The sequence below is a fragment of the Equus quagga genome, chromosome 5 (assembly GCF_021613505.1).
Source record: "Equus quagga isolate Etosha38 chromosome 5, UCLA_HA_Equagga_1.0, whole genome shotgun sequence".
NCBI lineage: Eukaryota > Metazoa > Chordata > Mammalia > Perissodactyla > Equidae > Equus > Equus quagga.
Window position 1 is genome coordinate 11,657,134 of NC_060271.1, and position 19,378 is coordinate 11,676,511.

Below are 19,378 nucleotides of genomic sequence, written 5' to 3' on the forward strand. Positions count from 1 at the left end.
AGTTTTAGATATTAATTGTAGGCCCCAAGAAAACCACTAAGAAAATAACTTAAAAATATACATAAAGGGAAGATGAAGGGAATCAAAGAGGCACACTCCAAAAAATGAGCTAAATACAACAAAGGCACTTATGGAGAAAATGAGAAACACAAAACATGAGACACAGAAAAAACAAACAGCTAAATGGGAGAAGTCCTTCTTTGTAAGTAATCACATTAAATATAAATGGATTAGTCTCTTCAACTAAAAGACAGAGATTGGCAAATTAGATATTTTTTAAAAACTGGATCCAATTATATGCTGTCTAGAAGAGACATACTTTAGATATAAGGACCCAAAGCTGTTGAAAGTAAAAGAAAAAAGAAATCACAAGAGAAAGAAGAAAATACTTTGAGACAAATGAAAACAAAAACACAATATGTCAAAACTTATGAGATGCAGGGAAATCAGTGATAGGAGGGAAAATTATGATAATCACATACATTAAAAAAGAAGAAAGACCTCAAATCAATAACCTAACTGTATACTTTAAGAATTAAAAAAAGCTAAACTCAAAGGTAACAGAAGGAAATAAAGAAGGAAGATTACAGTGGAGATAAATAAAATAGAGAATAAAAAGGCAAAAGAGAAAAATCAACAAAACAAAAACTTGGCTCTTTGGAAAAACAAGCTGACAAAATTAGCTACATTGATTTAAAAAATAGAGAGAGAACTCATGTTACAAAATCAGAAAGGACAGCGAGGACACTACAACTGATTTTTCAGAATTAAAAAGGATTATACGAGAATACAATGAAGAGTTGTATACTAAAAATATTAGATAATGTAGATGAAATTGACAAATTCCTAGAAACACAATCTACTAGGCCGACTTAAGAAGAAAAAGAAAATCTGAATACAGCTGAAACTAGTAATAAGATTGAATAAGTAACCAAAAACTTCCCAAATATGAAAAGTCAAGGCCAGATGGCTTCAGTGGTCAATTGTATCAAACATTTAATCCTTCTTAAACACTTCAAAAAAGTTAGAGAAGAAGGAACACTTCCTGACTTATTCCATGAAGCCAACATTACATTGATACCAACACCAAACAAAGACACCACAAGGAAAGAAAGTTACAGGTCAATATATTCCTTATGAATATAGATGCAAAAATCCTTGACAAAATACTAGCAAACCAAATTCAGCAGCATATAAAGAGGATTATACTTCTTGACCAAGTGGGATTTATTCCTAGAATGCAAGTGTGGTTCAAGATACAAAAATCAATAAATGTAATACACCACAATGATCCAGTGAAGGGGAAAAAACCCACAGGATCATCTCAATTGATGCAGAAAACGTATTTCACAAAACTCAACAGTCTTTCATGATAAAAACACTCAAAAAACTAGGAGGTGATGGGAACTTCCTCAAAATGCTAAAGGCTTTTTATGAAAAACCCACAACTAACAATATACTCATTTGTGAAAAACTGAAAGATTTTCTATCAGAATCAGGAAAAACAAGGATGCTGTGCTTTCACCATTTCTGTTCAATATAGTACTGGAAGTTCTAGCCAGAGAAATTAGGCAAGAAAAAGAAATTTAAAGCATCCAAATTGGAAAGGAAGAAGTAAAATTATCTGTGTTTGCAGATAATATGATGTTACATATAGAAAATCCTAAAGGATCAGCAAGAAATTTTATAGCTAATAAACAAATTCAGTAAAATTGCAGGATATAAAACCAACACACAAAGATCAGTTTTATTTCCATATACTGGCAACATGATCTGCAACAGCATCAAAAGTAATAAAAAAAATATATGAATAAATTTAACCAAAGAGGTGACAGATTTGTCCACTGAAAACCATAAAACATTGCTGAAAGAAATTAAAGGAGACACAAATAAGTGGAAAGATATCCTATGTTAAGGGATTGAAACACTTAAAATCATAAAGATGACAAGATAACCAAAAGTGATCAACAGATTCAATATGATCCCTATCAAAACTCCAATGATGTTTTTTTACGGAAAAAGAAAACTCCATCTCAAAATTTACATGGAATCTCAAGAGACTCCAAAGAGCCAAAACTAACTTGAAAAAGAAGAACAAAGTTGGAGGACTCAGACTTTCTGATTTCAAAACTTACTACAAAGCTACTATAATCAAACTACTGTGATACTGGCATAATGATAGACATACAGACAAAAGGAAAAATGGAGGACCCAGAAATAATCCCTCAGGTATATGGTCAATTGATATTCAATATGGGTGCCACGACAAATTCAATGAGGAAAAGATGGTTTTTTCAACAATTTGGGAAAACTGGATATTCACATGCAGAAGGATGAAGTTGGACCCTTGCCTTACATCATATACAAAAAGGAGCATAAAATTGATCAAAGAGTTGAAAGACAGCTCACAGAATGCCAGAAAATCTTTGCAAGTCATATCAGAATAAAAAAGAACTCCTACAGTTCAACAACAGAAAATCAATGACCCATTCAAATATTGGAAAGGGACTTCAATAGACATATCTCCTAAGAAGATATGCAAATGGGAAAAGCACAGGAAAAGACGCTTAACATCATTTGTCATTAGGGAAACAAATTAAAACCACAAAGAGGTACCGCTTCACATCCTTTAGGATGGCTTTATATTTTTTACCAAAAAAACAAATGGAAAATAACAAATTTTGGTCAGAATGTGAAGAAATTGGGACTCTTCTGCATTACTGGTGAATGTCAAATTGTGTGGTCACTATAGAAAACAGTGTGGCAGTTTCTTAAAAAGCTAAACAGAATTAGCATGTGATCCAGTAATTTTGCTCTAGGTATGTACCCAGAGGGATTCAAAGCAAGGTCTCAAACAGATAGTTGGAGGGCAATGTTCATTGCGCCATACTCACAATAGACAAAGGTACAAAGAACTCAAGTGACCATCAGTAGGTGAATAGGTACACAAAATGTACATACACACAGTAGCATATTGTTCAGTCACAAAAAGGAATGAAGTTCTGGTACATGCTACAGCATGGATGAAACTTGAAAACATCGTGCTAAGTGAAAGAAGCCAGACACAAAAGGAAAAGTAGTATATGGTTCCACTTATATGTGGGACTTAGAATGGGCAAATTCATAGAGACAGAAAGTAGACTAGAGATTACCAGAGACTGTGGGAAGGCCAAATGGGAATTAATGCTTAATGGTTACAGAAATTCTATTGGCAGTGATGCAAAAATTTTGGAAACAGTTAGTTGTGATGGCTGTACAAAAGTGAATGCAATTAATGCCACTGGATTATATACTTAAAAATGGTTCAAGTGGGGAATTTAGTGTTATGCATATTTTACTAATAAAGACAAAATAAGAATGTAATATACCAAAAACCATTGATGGCAAATGGGTGAACTGAGTGCTATATAAACTCTATCTCGATAGGCTGTTTCTTTTTAAAGGGCTTCTACCTGAAAGAGCCAGTCCACGTAGAGGAGTAAAAGTAAACAAAGTGTGATAAATTGTGTCAGCATCAAATTGAACTTTACCAAACCCAGAAAAGTGCCTGGGGTGATCTACCCACAGGAGTAATTGCTTCAAGCTGCCGCTTTGGGGGTTGACTGCCCCCCTCCTCTGCCTTTCTGTTGCCTATAAATTGAACCAAGAACCTTCCAGCGCTAAGGATATTAATTTCCTTTAAAATGTGGCATTAAAACTGACCTTGGCCTGTTGAAGATGGTGATCTAACCAGTCCAAAGTCTTCCTCATTCCCTCCTTCTTTCAGTCATCAGATCATTAAGTATTTCTTGGCACCATCAGTAGGCACGGTCCTGTGTTCCATGCTGTGGGAGCACAAGGGCAAAAAAGGTCTAGTTACCACCTGCAAGGAGTCCTTGGTTTGGGTGTGTAGATTGCAAATGAATGGGGAAAATACTTACTGGTTAATAACTGTTGACCACGGCCAGCACAACTTTCTAAGAGTTCAGCTCATACTCTACACATAGTTGCACATTCTGCTTTGATCACTTTGTTATAAGCTTTCCTCATATCGGTAAAAATTCTCTATAAACACCATTTTCAATGACTGTTACATCTAGCCACATGGTTTACCCGACGCTTTCTCACAACAGCCCTGGATAGTGAGGCTCGCATTTAAGGCTCTATGTGGAGCTGACAACCTGAAACACTCTCCTGCTGCTTGGAAACACTGGATAAAACAGAGCAAACAGGAAACGCCCCCTGGAAAGCTCAGGCGCCGCCATGTATGGACTGGAGGTTCAACCCAACAACCATCTCTCTACGTTAACAGTTAACAGCAAAGTCTCTGGAGTCAGACTGCCCGGAATCCTGGCTCCACTTCTTGTAAGACCCTGGGCGAGCAGCAAACCTCTTTGGGCCTCTGCTTCCTCACCCAGATTTGGGGATTTTTTAAAAACCTGTTGTGTAGCATTGTTGTGGGAGAAAACATATAAAGTTCTTTGCTCAGTGCCTTGAATACAGCAAGTGCCTTCTGATTGTTACCTTCTACCAACTTTTATGAGCCCAAATATACAGAAGAAACTGAGAAATCAGGAAGGGAAAGAAAGAGTTACAACCAGAATTCAGAGCCAGGCTCTCTAACTCCAAAGCTCTCTCCACTACTGCCCCATGTGCTGTGGGTGAAAAGCTCGTGCTGAATCAAGTAGGGAAAGAGTCAGGGTCCAAGAATCCCTGTGGCTGGGGTAGGGGTAGGGAGGGAAAGTAACCACAGAACTAGGGGAAGAGTGACAGGAATGGATGTAATTGTTTACGTGGCCTGGGTTTTGGACAGGAGCCTTGGACCTAGGGGAGAAAGAAAAGAACTCTGGCCCCATGGATTGTGTGATGAATAACCTGTCATGAGGCAGGGAAAAGGAATAGGGTGTTGGGAGTAAGAGGTTAGATGGGTGAGGGAGCAGGTCAGGAGGAAATGGCCACTTGCAAGGCTGCCTTCAAGGAATTCTTCCTGAAATATATTGTGTTTTACCTTCTGAATTATGGGCCTTGAATGTGACCTTGAACTTGATAATCTGGAAAAACATGAGGGTGAGAGACTTGAAGATTAACTTGTCCCCATCCCTTGCTCTTTTACATATGATCTCCATGACTTTTTCAGTTCTCAGCTCTCTCTCTAACACTCTGCACTTAATGAACTCCTATACATCTGTCAAGAACCCATTCCTGTTTTTCAGTTTTCCTTCCCTGCGTGGCCTCAGTTCACTATTCTTTCCTCTAGTGTAGGCCTTGCATATTTTATTGTTCTAAGTTAGTTTTCTGCCTTTACCTAGACTGTTTGTTCAAAAAATATTTGCTGAGTGAATGAATGAATGAATGAACACATGAGCACTCCTGGGATGTACTTAGGAATGGGATTATTATCCCCCCAAACAAAAGGAGAAACTGAGGCCCAGAGAGTTTAAGTTGCTGGCTTCCACATAGTGAGCCTAACCTGGGGCTGAGCCTCCTGAGTCTAAGGCCAGTGCTCTATCCACTGGCACAGTTGCCCTGGGTCACCACTGAGGAGTGGAGTGGGACAAATGCCAGGGAAAACTGCAGTCAACAGAGACAGGCCACTTTGGAGTCCAACAGAGAAGTGTTCTAGTCCCAGCTGGGGCTCTGCCTGACTGTTTTCCTGCAGCCCCATCATTTTGCCTCTCCGTAACTAGTTTTCATCTCTGAAATGGGGATCATAAACAAACCAACCACATCTACTGAACTGAGGGATTTTCTAGACTGGTGATTTCAGTGCTAAAACCCTGACAAGGTGCTGGCACATTTGTAAATTTGAGCGTGGATTCTTTGAAGTCAGAGTTGGTCTGTTTTTGATTGCAGCTGTGTCCCAGCACCTACTGTCCTGCCTGGCACATAGTAGGTGCACATTAAGTGTTTGTGTAGGAAACTGATGAGTGGAATGTTGATATGTACTGAGCCATTATCATCGTCAGCTGAGAAAGCTTTTCTCCCAGTTTCCCAAGATGGATCCTCCATAGTTAATCAACAACGGTGGCCCAGGTCTAAGCTCTGACCTCACCCTTCGCCCTCACCACAGGTGCGTGGGACAATTTTCTCCTGACTGACTTGGGCTGGGGTGCGCAGAGGAGGTCAGCAAAAGTCAGGCAAGTCAGGACTCCACAAACCTCTGCACCATGAGTGTCTCTGGGCTTAGGCCCCCCAGACCCTTGGGCAGTGTTTCTGGGCTCCTGCAAGTGGCCTCCCTGCTCGGCCTGGTTCTGCTGCTGCTCAAGGCAGCCCAGCTCTACCTGCGCAGACGGTGGCTGCTCAAAGCCTTCCAGGAGTTCCCGTGCCCTCCTTCCCACTGGCTCTAAGGGCACAGCTGGGAGGTAGGAAGGAGGGCGTGGGAGGGTGGAGAGGGCCAGGGCTCTGAGAGCCTGGTCTGCACATCCATCTGACAAAGCCATGTTGTGTGATGAGCATGTGTCCCCTGGGAAAACCCAGTTTCCCTCTCAGGTCTCTGCTCCTCATCCCAGTCCAGGGAGCTCACTCCCTCACAAGGAGCCTGTGCCGGTGTTCTCAGGTCTGTCAGACACCCCTTCCTTAGGTAGATCTGCAGGCTGACCTGACAGCCCTGCACTTTAGGAAAATGACTGTTCCTGAATCTCTCCTCTTACCAGGCTGAGCAGCCTCAGCTATTCTCAAAGAACAGGCTTCTAGATGCTTCTCTCCCCCAGTCACTCAACTCCAACCTCTCTGCTTGGCCCTGAGCTTGCCTGGGGACACAGACGTCACTCTATGGGTCCCTGCCCTGTGGGGTTCACTGTCTGTGGAGAGGACAGACAGGAATCTAAGAAAGTGTCATGTCCCAGGAAGAAAGGCTCACCTGCTGATCTGGGGGGTCATGTCAGGTGTAAGGGGCCAACAAGCTCGATGTGCCTGAGACTGAGGGATTTTCTAGACTGGTGATTTCAGTGCTAAAATCTTGGCAAGTCACTGGAACATGTGAGCGAGGAGGGTTCCACGATGGTTCCAGGTAAGGAGTACTGACAGTTGAGTGGCACCACTAAACAGAGTCTGTTTGCCTCCCAGCTCTCATCCTCAAACCCCTGTACTGTGAGCTCCTTGGGGTTGAGGATGTTGTCCCCCTTCCTGTGCCCCAGTACCCAGCACAGAGCCTGACACATGGGGATCTTCAACCCAGGTGTGTGGAGAGACAGAAGATGGAGCAGCCTGCAGGATGGGTGAGAGACAGTGCCTCCCCAGGCAGCTCTGTTAGCACTGATCCCTGAGGGGAGAGGGTGCAGAGCAAGGTTACGGGTCTCCAGGTGAGGGGCTTACCAAGGGTTTGTGGACTGAACAAGCCTTAGGAGGTGGGGTGTTATAGAGAGCTGAGGTTTCTTTCTCCTCAGGGAAGGAGACCAAGTGATGATCAACAGAGGGGAGCCAAGACAAGAACTATTATATCAGCCACAGAGAGACAGCCAAAGCACAGTCTGTTCATGCAAATTGTTGAACTGATGACTCCAGATGCTTTCTTAAATTGGAGAAATTGTGACCTTTTGTTGATGCAGTTGTCACATTTCTGAGCTAGGATTTCAGATAAGAGGCCGCTAAAAATTCTTCCAGTGACTTTTTCAGGACACAGATGGCACCCTCCTGCTGCTGAATCACCTCTCACCTTCTGCTGGCCTGACAGATATTGCAGCCAAGTTTTCTTGCTCTTATAAATCTGTCTGAGATTTCCGTTTATTCAATACCTCTGTTATTGCTGAGTCTGGAATTAGAATGCCACATGTAATTAGGTTGAAACTAATCTTTCAGGCCAGATGTCAAGTGACAAGTTGAGGCAGTTCAACATATGGGCTCTTTTTTCCAACCACCTAGATTCACATCGCAGCTCTGCTACATACTTTGAATACCCGCTCTATGTCTCGGTTTCCTCATCTGTAAATTGGGGGTGATGATGATACTGATAGCACTCATGTGAGTTCCTATAATCTTGAAATGGGCCTGGCACCAACAAGGGCCACAGTTACAGTCACTCTAATTTGTATGATTTTAAATAATATCAATGCCTGTGAAGAGAAAGCATTTTGTAGCCTTCACAAACTCACTGCGTTAAATAGGGGCAAAATCCAGCAGGAACTATGAAAAAGAGACTCACAACTTTAGGATCCAAATAGCCCCAATGAGTTCCATCTTTCCCTGAGTCCTCCTTCCTGGTGATGGCCTGTGTGGCCTCATTATTTCCCGTCTACCTACTCTCCTTGCACCTCCCTTTGGGGAAATTCCTCTGTGGCTCCAGTTCCCAGGAGCAGGCAGGTGAGGACAGCTCAAGTGGAACACCACCTGCCCTGAGTGGCCCCATCCTGGAGCCCAGATGGACACAAGTATTTACCTACAGGGTTACCACCACTGCCACCATGGGCACGATCTCCTCTATAAGAGTCTCGACTGGCTCTGGCCAGACCTGCTCAGGGACGGATGGCAGCCCCAGCTATTGACAAGAGGGCTGACAGATCAGTGGGCTCCAGACTGGCCCCGAGAGGAGAATGGATAGGCAGAACACAGTTTAGCTCCTTGGTGTCCCCTAAGTGAGCTTGTGACAGTGCCCACAAGCAGGGTTTCCAGGAGGCTTACTGGCTTGAGCACCAAGCAATCAGAAAGAAGGCATGCTGCTGTGCTGAAAAGTATCCCCAGGTCTCTTCTGGGTCAGTATGAGGGGATCCTAGAGGACCAGGTAACATAGCTGGGGTAGTAAGAGGCTCCCACTGGTCAGTCCCTGTACTGCATCCAAGGAGAAGGGCAGCACCAATGATGGACATGACCTGGACCACAGAGAGGCCTTCCGAAGTCATTCAAGCAAGATGCTTCTCAGTTAAGGGCAGGATTGTCTGCCCCACCCCCACCCCCACTAGAACATAAGCTCCATGGTAGCAGGGACTTGAGTTGTTCACTGTTGAATCTCTAGCAATGAGGACAGCAATTGACCCAAAGTAAGTTCTCCATACACTGTTATCAAATAAATGAATGAGAGAATCCATTTACTCACCTACTCATTCATGTATTTTTTCATTCACTGTAGTGGAAACATTTGGGGATGTCTGCTCGGCTCACCTACTCTGTGATCTCTTTCCCCACAAAAGATGTGCCCGTGAAAGCACTATTAAACCCCAGGCACAGTTGATTGCAGGAAGTGGACCCCTCAGCCGTGATATTACAATCAGATTCTCAGAATAGGATTCCCAGGGCCACTCAGACACGACATGTGGTAGAATGGTAAAGCCCCAACCGCAGAAGGATAGAACTGCCCTTCTCCACCACAGGGATCCAGATCCACAGGACAGGGACAATTGTGTGTTTATTTGTGGCTGTATCACCAGCTTGATGAAATGTGTCTAGGACAAGGTAGAGCCTCCATAAACATTTGCTGAGAGAATGAATGCATGAGTGTACAGAGAGAAAGAATGAAAGACTCAGTCCTGGCAGCTCTCCGGTCCCTGGATCTGCCCCTTCCATACTGGCTGACCCTTACCCTTGGGCTCCCTGAGACATCCCTGGGTCCTCAGCCTTCTTTGTTGTCCTTTTTCTTTGTCTTACATTAGCTCAAGACTATTCTGTCACTTGTAACAAGAATTTTAGTCAAGACTCACTCAATCACTATCCTACATGTACTCATTCAATCCTTCATGCACTAATTCCTTCTTTGAAATATAAGGCATAATTCCTATGAACTGTGCTCTATGCTGGCTCTAAGAAAGCAGAGATACAGGTATTAAAGGTAAGTTTGCCAACATGGTACACATAGATGAGAACACTGAGTTGGAATATGATAATAAAGACATCCAGGGAGCCTTAGCAATCAGGGGTAAGGACACCTTGGGGTCGGTAGGCTTGGGTTGCAATGCAGCTCCATGGCATGTCCTTCAACATGGGTTTCCTCTTTCTTCAGTGACACAGGATCACTGGACACAAGTTTGCCCTGAGCAGTACATAATTGTTCTAGTTTCCTAGGGCTGCCATAACAAAGTACAGAGAACTGGGTGGATAAAACAACAGAAATTAATGTCTTACAGTTCTGGAGATTAGATGTCCAAACCGAGATATTGGTACAGTTGGTTCCTTCTGCAGGCTGTGAGGAAGGCATCTGTTGCAGGCTCTCTCCTTTGCTAGTAAATTAGTATCTTCTCCACATCTATTCACATCATCTTCTCTTGATGATTGACTGTCTCTGTGTCCCAATTTCCCCTTTTTTATAAAGCCACCAGTCATATTGCGTAAAGGCTGAGCCTAATGACCTCACTTCAACTAGATTACCCTGTAAAGATCCTATCTCCAAATAAAGTCATATTCTGAGATACTGGAAGTTAGGACTTCAACTCATGAATTTGAAGGGGTCACAACTCAACCAATAGCTCTAATATAAGTCTGTGCAAAGTTTTGTACACCATGGAGTGCGTTACTGGGCATTTATCAAGCGACTGCTCTGGGTAAGTTTCTCGAGGCAGTTCTGAGTGAGGGCCCAGAGATGGCCCAACCAGAAGCCAGAATCAGGCCTTAGGCCAAGTCTTGGTGAGAGAACAAGAAACCTGATCAGAGCTCAGTTCATCAGAAATGGTTCCAAACTCCTAATCACTGCTGATACATCCAGAAATATCTCTGTGTTGCCGTCCTGCTCTTCACCACCACTCCAAGCACTGGACCTAAAGAGAAAGATTTTATTGGTTTGTGTTTCCCTTGGTGACAGTTCCAAAAGGGCCAAGAACTACCAGAGCTTCTGAAAAGGGTAGAGAAATTCCCGCGTGCCTCTCTTCGCTGGTTATGGGGAAGCAAGGTTCTCTTCATGGTCTATGACCCTGACTACATGAAGGTGATCCTGGGGAGATCAGGTGAGAGCAAAACCCACACCCCAGCTGGGGCAGCTCTTCCCTCTTGGGTCCATGCCCCTGGGTCTGTGAAATTCCAGAAGAGACTGGCAGTTCAGCCATCAATACCTGACCCTCTTCCAACTACCCTCCAGCCAGAAGCCAGCCTAAGGCCAACACTGTTTACATAAACTGAAGGCTTAGGGAGCTGTGTGGGACTGAATTTCTTATTTCTTTTCTTTCTTTCTTTCCTTTTTAACCAAATGGAGATGATCTGTTATGTAAATTGCCTCAGAACGAAAGACAATTTCCTTTGCACACTGACTTGGGTTTGGCATCTCTAACTGTTGCCTGTCCTGGCTCATGGGATGGCTAAGCCACCACCAATTGCAAGAAATACCTTCTGTATTTTCTTTGGCACTGAGGACAGAGTTAGTGTTTCTTGCAGATTCAACATTCTAGTCCTGTGGGTGCCTTGCTGCTGGGACACTGAGTCTGCCTTCCTGAGCCCACTGACTATCAGGACAGAGAGTCAAGGAGGGGAAGCAGATGGGCAGTGGTTAAGATAAACTGGCAGTTGGTAATCATCAGGAATGGTGGCAGCCCATGGTCTGGACTAAAGCAGGCTCCTAAGAGCTGCCAGTGTTGTTTGGTCCCCTGCAGCTTCCAATAATGTCCTTCCTTACCTTTCAGACCCAAAGTCTCTTGGTACCTACAGATTCCTAGCTCCCTGGATTGGTAAGTACATCTAACTAGGACTGTGGTCCACCTGCCAGCTCGGTTTGCCAAGAGCTCTCTATTGTGCTCACGGAGAACAACAGGTGCCTGGCCACCAGGTCACGACCCTCATCTCTGGATCAAGCCTCATTTCTCTTCTTGTAACAAGACCCTCCCTCTTCCTAATGGTGGTGAGAGCTCTCCCAAAGCTCAGCTTCCTCCACATCACTTCTCAGTCTTCACCATGGTCTCAGCCCGACTTTTACTGAAGTCCTTCTCTGACATGCCACCTACTTTTTTCCAACCTTTATCTCACAGCTTTCATAATCACTTCCTATGTGCCAGCCATTTGGGGAAATCCTCATTCCTGTAATATACTAGACTTTCCTGCCTTTGTCGATGATGGGCCTTCTTCTGATACCTTTGGTTCCTCCCAAGTTGTCCCAGCCCTTGCTCTTATGCTATTTCCCACCCCCACACACTCATCTGTGGCCAAGGGTATGGTTTGCTCCTGTTGAATGGGCAGACGTGGTTCCAGCACCGGCGGATGCTGACCCCAGCCTTCCACTATAACATCCTTAAGCCCTACGTGGGTCTCATGGCCGAATCTGTCCGAGTGATGCTGGTAAGCCCATCCCTCTGTCACCTGCACATGCTCACACACAGCAAAACTCACAGGGGCCAGTCCAAACACATGTGTCCCTCAGACATCCATCGGACACAGGCACCTAGAATAACATTATGAGACAGGGCTCCCCAAAAGTGTATTGGACAGGGGAGTATCCAGGTTGCAGCTTGGATCCACATTTTGCTCATTATTCTAGGAAAGGCGGGCCATGGTGGATACATGGTACGCTCTTCTCTCACCTGCAAAAATTCATCCTGGTAGGCTAGAGCAAGGGTCATTCCTCTGGACAGCAGGACAACCTGACTGTGGCTAACCTGAGCAGTGCTACATTCAGTGGTGGGGTGGACAAGCCAGGATGTCACTCAGGTGGGCTCTGACTGGGGCCCAGGGCTTCTGCAAGGTTTTGAGCCACTCCATGGAGGGAAATGGAGACCAGGATTATATTTTCAGAGCAAGGACCTGCCATGACCTCACTTCCAATCAGGACTCTGATTTCTCACCAACTGTGTTCAGTTAACATTTGATGAATGAAAGGAATTGAAGTCCCTGGTGTCACTCCCTTGGAGCCCCAGTACTATCCCCTAGGATTTTTCTTGCCTTGCCATCTGTGCTCCCTAAATTCCGACTTCTCCTGTCCCTTATGTCTAGCTCAGCCCCATGAGAGTGAAGTTTTCCCCTTTGTCTCCTTAAAGACAATGTTTTCTGGTCTGCCAAAGTCAGTTATCATCATAACTTGTTCTTAAAATTCGAAACTAACTCAGACTATTATGATAGAAATGTTTAGGTGTATAGTAAAACTTTCTGACAAAATAGGCCGCATGTTACAAACATTTGCCTTACATTCTTAATTTGCTCTAATGCGTCTGTTCTGGAAAGTGAGGGCTTCCAAACAGTGTATCTGGAGAGAGAGTGAGAGAGTATGGCCTTGTCATCATGAGTCTCCCAGGGGAGAGAGTAGAATGAATGTCTCCCTCCCACCACAGGACAAATGGGAGGAGCTCCTCAGCCAGGGCTCACATCTGGAGATCTTTGGGCACATCTTCTTGATGACCCTGGACACCATCATGAAGTGTACCTTCAGCCACCAGGGCAGCATCCACACAGACAGGTCAGTGATTGCCCTTCAGCTGGAGGGTCTTCTTTCTTACCTACTGGTGTGGACTTACCTGAGTAGCAAGTGGGACAACTTAGATGTTCACCTCTACACGAAGCAAGATTCTGCCCACAGTTCCAGACAAATTCAAATTCCAGCTAGACCAAACCTTGACTCAGCCATGGATCGGTGAGCCCTGGCACAGATAGAAGGCTGGCTGACCACACCACTTATAATGAGGGACTGAGGGTCTCAAGCGCTGTGAGATGACAATGACCAATGCCTCAGTGTCCTGTCCCCACTGATTAAGGACTCCTACACCCATAGATCCACTCCACCACCAAGTCAGAGGCCTCCCTCCACTGTAGTCTCACCTGCATCCTCTCCCTTTAGAGATTTGCAATCCTACACCCAGGCCGTTGAGGACCGGAAGAGTCTGGCTTTTTTCCGCTTGAGGAATGTCTTCTACCAGAATGACATCATCTACAGACTGACCCCTGATGGCCACTGGAACCACCGGGCCTGCCAGCTAGCCCATCAACACACATGTTTTGGCTCCTGCTCCCTGGGCTACTCCCCTCCTTCATCAGGCACATTTCAAAGGGACTGGCATTGACTCCTCAGGTAGAGCCAGGCCCCCTGGTTCCCCTTCAAGAGCTGAGACACACTCGTGCTGTGTACTTCCCTGGTGCAGGCATTGGGAACCGACCTGGTAATGTCAGGGTCCAGGTGCTGTGCATCACATAGGTGATGATTAAGTGAACTCTTTGCTTGGAAGCATTCAAGTTGAGCTTCCATGAGCTGTGCTATTAACGGGATTTCTGACCTGCAACCAGAAGGTGCAAGAGCTCTCACCCCTTACATGCATACCCACTCTTACACTCATCCTGACCCACCTGGCACCCAGATTGGGGCAGGGGGCTGATGGGGCTGCTGTGGGTTGCCGTATCTGGGAACCCAGAGCTCTCAGCTCTTCCTTAGAACCACTGTTCTGCCACAGAATGAGTGATAAACCTGAGGAAGGCTCACCTGCAGAAGGAGGGAGAGCTGGAGAAGGTCAGGAAGAAGAGGCACTTGGATTTCCTGGACATCCTCCTCACTGCCAGAGTGAGTGTGTGTAGGAGAGGCCTGAGGCTTTGCCCAGGAGCACAGAACGTGGGGCAGACCCTGCACTCTTGCCGTGCCTTCCTCAGATGGAGAATGGGAGCAGTGTGTCTGATGCGGACCTCCATGCTGAGGTGGACATGTTCATGTTCGAGGGCCACGACACCATAGCCAGTGGCATCTCCTGGATCCTCTATGCTCTGGTCACGCACCCCGAGCATCAGCAGAGGTTCCGGGAGGAGATCCAGAGCCTCCTGGGGGATGGCGCCTCCATCAGCTGGTGAGTGCTCAAGAGATGGGAGAGCCCTGCCCACTCAGCTAGAGAAGCCCCTGGTCTGCCCAGACCCTGCCTGCCCTTCAGGATGGGCTTTGGTTTCAGGGACCACCTGGACCAGATGCCCGACACAACCATGTGCATCAAGGAGGCACTGTGACTCTATCCACCAGTACCAAGCATTGGCAGAGAGCTCAGCAAGCCCCTTACCTTCCCCGATGGACGCTCATTACGCAGAGTTATGAATTTCATCACATTCACTAACCAGAGCACTGCAAGAACGCCACAATGGAGGTCATAAATCTATGTGTCCCAGAACAGCTCTGAACCTCTCTGGGTCTTGTTTTCCTCTGAAGAACATCAATACTTACTTTGTAGTTAGGATGAGGTGTATGAAGTTCTTGGCACAGAGCTTGAGACCAGTAAAAGCCCAGTAAACAAATGCTAGCCTCTGAATGTGGGCTCGGGAATTAGCCCTAAAATTCTAATTCCCTGAGATACGAGGGCTGGAGAGACAATCAAGCAGGGGTCAGGGGAGATGTGGTTCTTTTCTTGGGGTGTAGGCAAATGAGGGAGATCAGGGAATCCACTGTCATGGATCAGATGCTCCAGTCTCTGAGGACCCCACAGTTTGCTGGCAGAGAGTAGCGGACTACAAGATCTGAGACCCCTGCCACAGTTGGAGACAACCCTCTGGCTCACCTCCCATTGGGTTGGAAGCCCGGCCCTGCCACATCCTAGCTGGGTTATCACAGGCAAGTTGCTCAGTCTCTCTGAGGCTCAGGTGCCTCATATGAACAATGGGGCTATGAGAGCCTTTCCTGGAGGGTGGATGTGAGGATTGAATGAGTTAATGCATATCCCCCAAGGGCTCATGGATGGCACCTGATAAACATGAGTTGTCATTTGAGTTGCTCCAAAAAGTAAGCCCCCAATTCTTTCTTGCTTCTCAATCCTGGGTCCTGGTTATCTCCTCCTAATCTGTGCACATGAGCTTTGCCGTATCCACCCCACCTCTCTTGCAGCAGGCTCATTCCACTCAGATTGATGAGAAGTGGCCCTCAGGTCTTTCCTGCATGCATATGCCCCCTCCTGCCACAGGGACAGGGACCCGCCCCTTGTGTATGATCAGTCTGCTCTCTTCTCCTTCTGCCCCACAGGAGTCGCGGTCATGCTCTCCTTTTATGCCTTTCACTACAACCCGGAGGTGTGGCCAAACCCAGAGGTATGATGGGCGGGGGAGGAAGGGATGGGGTGATCTCTCCAGACCAACACCTCCTCCCACTCTCACTCAGGCAATCCTGTCACCTCATGGATTGGAAGGAGGGACTTTACCCCACCTGTCCTGGTCCTGGTGCTCTCTCTGCAGGTGTTTGGTCCTTCCCGGTTTGTACTGAGTCCTGCTCAACACAGCCACGCTTTCCTGCCCTTCTCAGGAGGATCAAGGTGACACGTCCAATACTTGAGGGAAGAGTGTCACTGGGTGCACAGCCGATGTTTGTGACCTCTTGTGTTCATATTGGCGTCTGCATTATGCCCCTGTATGTCAGTGTGTTGGGAAGGAGGTGTGTGTCTCTGCACAAAAGAAAAGTGGCATTTCTGGGCACACCACAGGGACTTTGACCCACTGACTTTCCCAGTGGCTGCCACAGTCAGTGACAGTGGCTGTTCCAAAGTTCAGTGTATTCTGGGGTTTTCCACACTATAGGAGTATGGCTTTTTAGAATTAGAATTTTCATGAAAATTAAAATTCAGATGTCTGAGTTTGTCAATTATCAGTAATCTTAACAGCTGATTTCTCTCTTCCCACATTCGCAGTCCGGCTCAGGGACTTTTCTACTTAATTCTCTGATCCGCCATTCAATGTCTCAGTGATGTTTGTGTGTCTTGGGATTTCCAGGCCCTTCTTTGTCCTGACTGTTCAGCCACATACATGGAAGGTTACAGTAGCCATTGACAGAAAGTCTCGCAGCCGCGTGTGTCTCTGAGGCTCAGGTGCCTCATATGAACAATGGGGCTATGAGAGCCTTTCCTGGAGGGTGGATGTGAGGATTGAATGAGTTAATGCATATCCCCCAAGGGCTCATGGATGGCACCCGATAAACATGAGTTGTCATTTGAGTTGCTCCAAAAAGTAAGCCCCCAATTCTTTCTTGCTTCTCAATCCTGGGTCCTGGTTATCCTGTGTCTTCTCTGCTTTTGCAGTTTATCCCAATAAAATTTGACTGCATATTAATATTCACATAACCATGACAAATTTTCCAGTTGGAAAAATTCTTTACATGACATGGGATCTGTATACTATATTCCCAGAGTCTACAAGGTCCAATGTTGGCATAAAGCACAACAATGAGGACATCAACTGCTTTTGAGAGAAGACCCACTATTCCGTGTATGACACACACCTTCGAAAGCTTCCTGGTGTGTAAAATCTAGAGCACACTCGAGACAGCTGTTGGACTGGATGAGTCCACTCCAGAGCGACTGCTGTGAAAATCCTCCAGTGCTGCTGAAATCGTCTGGTGAATCAGGAACTTCTACAAACATTGTAAGTTGTTACTAGAAACAAGATTTTTCTGAATCCATAATTCTGTGAATTCTTCAAATGGTGGATCAATGTTCACAGAACAGGCTTTAAGCTAGCTGTACTTCCAGAAATTGGCTCTAGCATTTGGTTTCACCCAGCACTGGGTCCTTCCTCATAGACTTGGGCTACTCAAGACACATAGCATTCATTCATTCATTCTTTCTTTCTTTTACTCATTCACTTGTTAAGCAGATAGTTGAATTGCTCTGTATTCCTAACACTGTCCTGGGCACAGGACAGTGATATGTCCTTGAGTAAAACACTCATAGCGCCTCACAGGTTTGGAGAAGAAGAGGTAGAGCCAGCAGAGGGGTGAGGGCAGCTGTCATTGGACTTAGCCTTAAGCATGTGGCAGGCAGAGGTGGAGGGAGGCATTCTCAGCGATCTCAACAAGAGCTGAGCTAGGAAGTGGAGCTGGACAGGTAAGAGGTGAGTGAGGCAGTGACCCATAGAGGGCTTTGGTGCCAGCTGAGGAATTTGGACAAGTCCTTCCTGTGATGGAGGCACAGGAGTGAGCTGGGCTGTGGCTTCGCTGTAGAAGGAAGGGAGGCAGGCAGACAGAAAAGCCCAGATGAGGAGACTGACGGATGGCAAGGAGGGACATTTCTGGACTAGACTGGAAGGCTAGAGAAGCTGGTTGACTGAAGGGATGAGGGGGAGGCAGGGGTCTGGACCATTAATTGGGAGGCAGATGGTAAGACAGGCTGAGGGTTGCTAATGCGTGGCCCCTAGAGGCAGCTCCCTGCTGCCATTCTGATGTCCTTACACAACTCCAACTTGTCCTTTCTCTGAGGATCTGGGTCCTTGTGTGTCTCCCTACAGCGTGAGGGTCTGAGAATGTGAACCATCCCGCCCCCTACCTTGCCCTGACCTGGCCTCCATGTCGTGAAATCAGAAACTGCTTGTGGAGGGAGTGAGCAAACTAATAATTAACTTTTCAGTGATTCGCTTGACTTGACTGGTGACTAGAGCGCTGACCCTCACCTACCGGGATTTCAGGCCTGCTGAGAGCAGAGGTAGCGCTTAGGAGCTAGTCCTGGGGGAGAAGTAGGCTTTGACAGGGGCCAAGTGGAGAATGCAAACCAAAGCTTGGGGTAGAGGTGTGTGACCTGGAAGGATGGGATGGAGGCTGGGCCACATGCAAGAGGGCCCCGAATGCCCTGTTCCTGGCTAGGGCTCAGTGGTCAATGCCTGCCCAACTCCAAACTGAGTTTGAGCCCACTTCTCACTTTGCTTCCCCTCCCTGGCCCGGGAACTGCATCGGGAAGCAGTTTGCCATGAACGAGCTGAAGGTGGCCGTGGCCCTGACCCTGCTCCGCTTTGAGCTGTCACCATATCCATCCAGAGTTCCTGTTCCCATTCCAAGAATCGTGTTGAAGTCCAAGAATGGGTTCCACCTGCATCTCAGGAAGCTCCTCTAACCCTTGTGGGGACAATGATGGGCTCTGAGGGTCCCCTGCGTCCATCCTGTTTTCCTGTCACTCTCTCCTACCACTGCCTGTCTGCCCACTTCCTGCTTTCTCTCTGCCCACCTGCCAGGCCACCTGATCTCCTGCCTCTTGCCCATCAGACTGTCACTCTTCTCTCTCTCATCCTTCTCCAGGCTCCCTACTGTTTGTCTGTCTGTCTCTGACTCACCTGCAGCTCTGACTGTCACTTAACTCCTTCTCACCTGCTTGTCCTCCAGCCTGTCTGCCCTCTCCCTGTATTTCCCTTTCTGTCCACCTGTCTGTCCCTTTATTGTTTTCCTTTGCTGTAAATACTAATCTACTGCAGTCGTAATAACTTAAAACAATGTAAATTTCTTCTCTTACAGTCTAGAGTCAGAAGTCTGAAATGGCTTTGCTGGTCCAGAGCCAAGGTGTTGGCCGGGCCACCGGACCTCCAGGGATCTCAGGAGAGAAAAGCTCTCTTTGACTTTCCATCAGCTAGAGCTGAATTCCTTGCATTCTTGGCTCCTGGAGCCCCCTCCATATTCAAATCCAGCAGCATCTTCAAACGTGTCTCTGCTTCTGTCTTTACCCGGCTTTCTTCTTTATGTGGACCTTTGTGATTACACAGGCCCCACTCAGATAATACAGGACAAAGTGACAGGGTCCTGGGATTAGGACGTGGACACCATGGGAGCCAGTATTCAGTCTGCATTTCCCTGTGT

The 19,378-nt window shown here is 46.3% G+C and overlaps 1 pseudogene; it reads left to right on the plus strand.

The window, feature by feature from the left end:
* The first annotated feature begins 6,146 nt into the window (after window positions 1–6,146).
* On the plus strand, window positions 6,147–18,662 carry LOC124239844 (cytochrome P450 4A11-like; annotated as a pseudogene).
* Window positions 18,663–19,378: the final 716 nt, after the last annotated feature.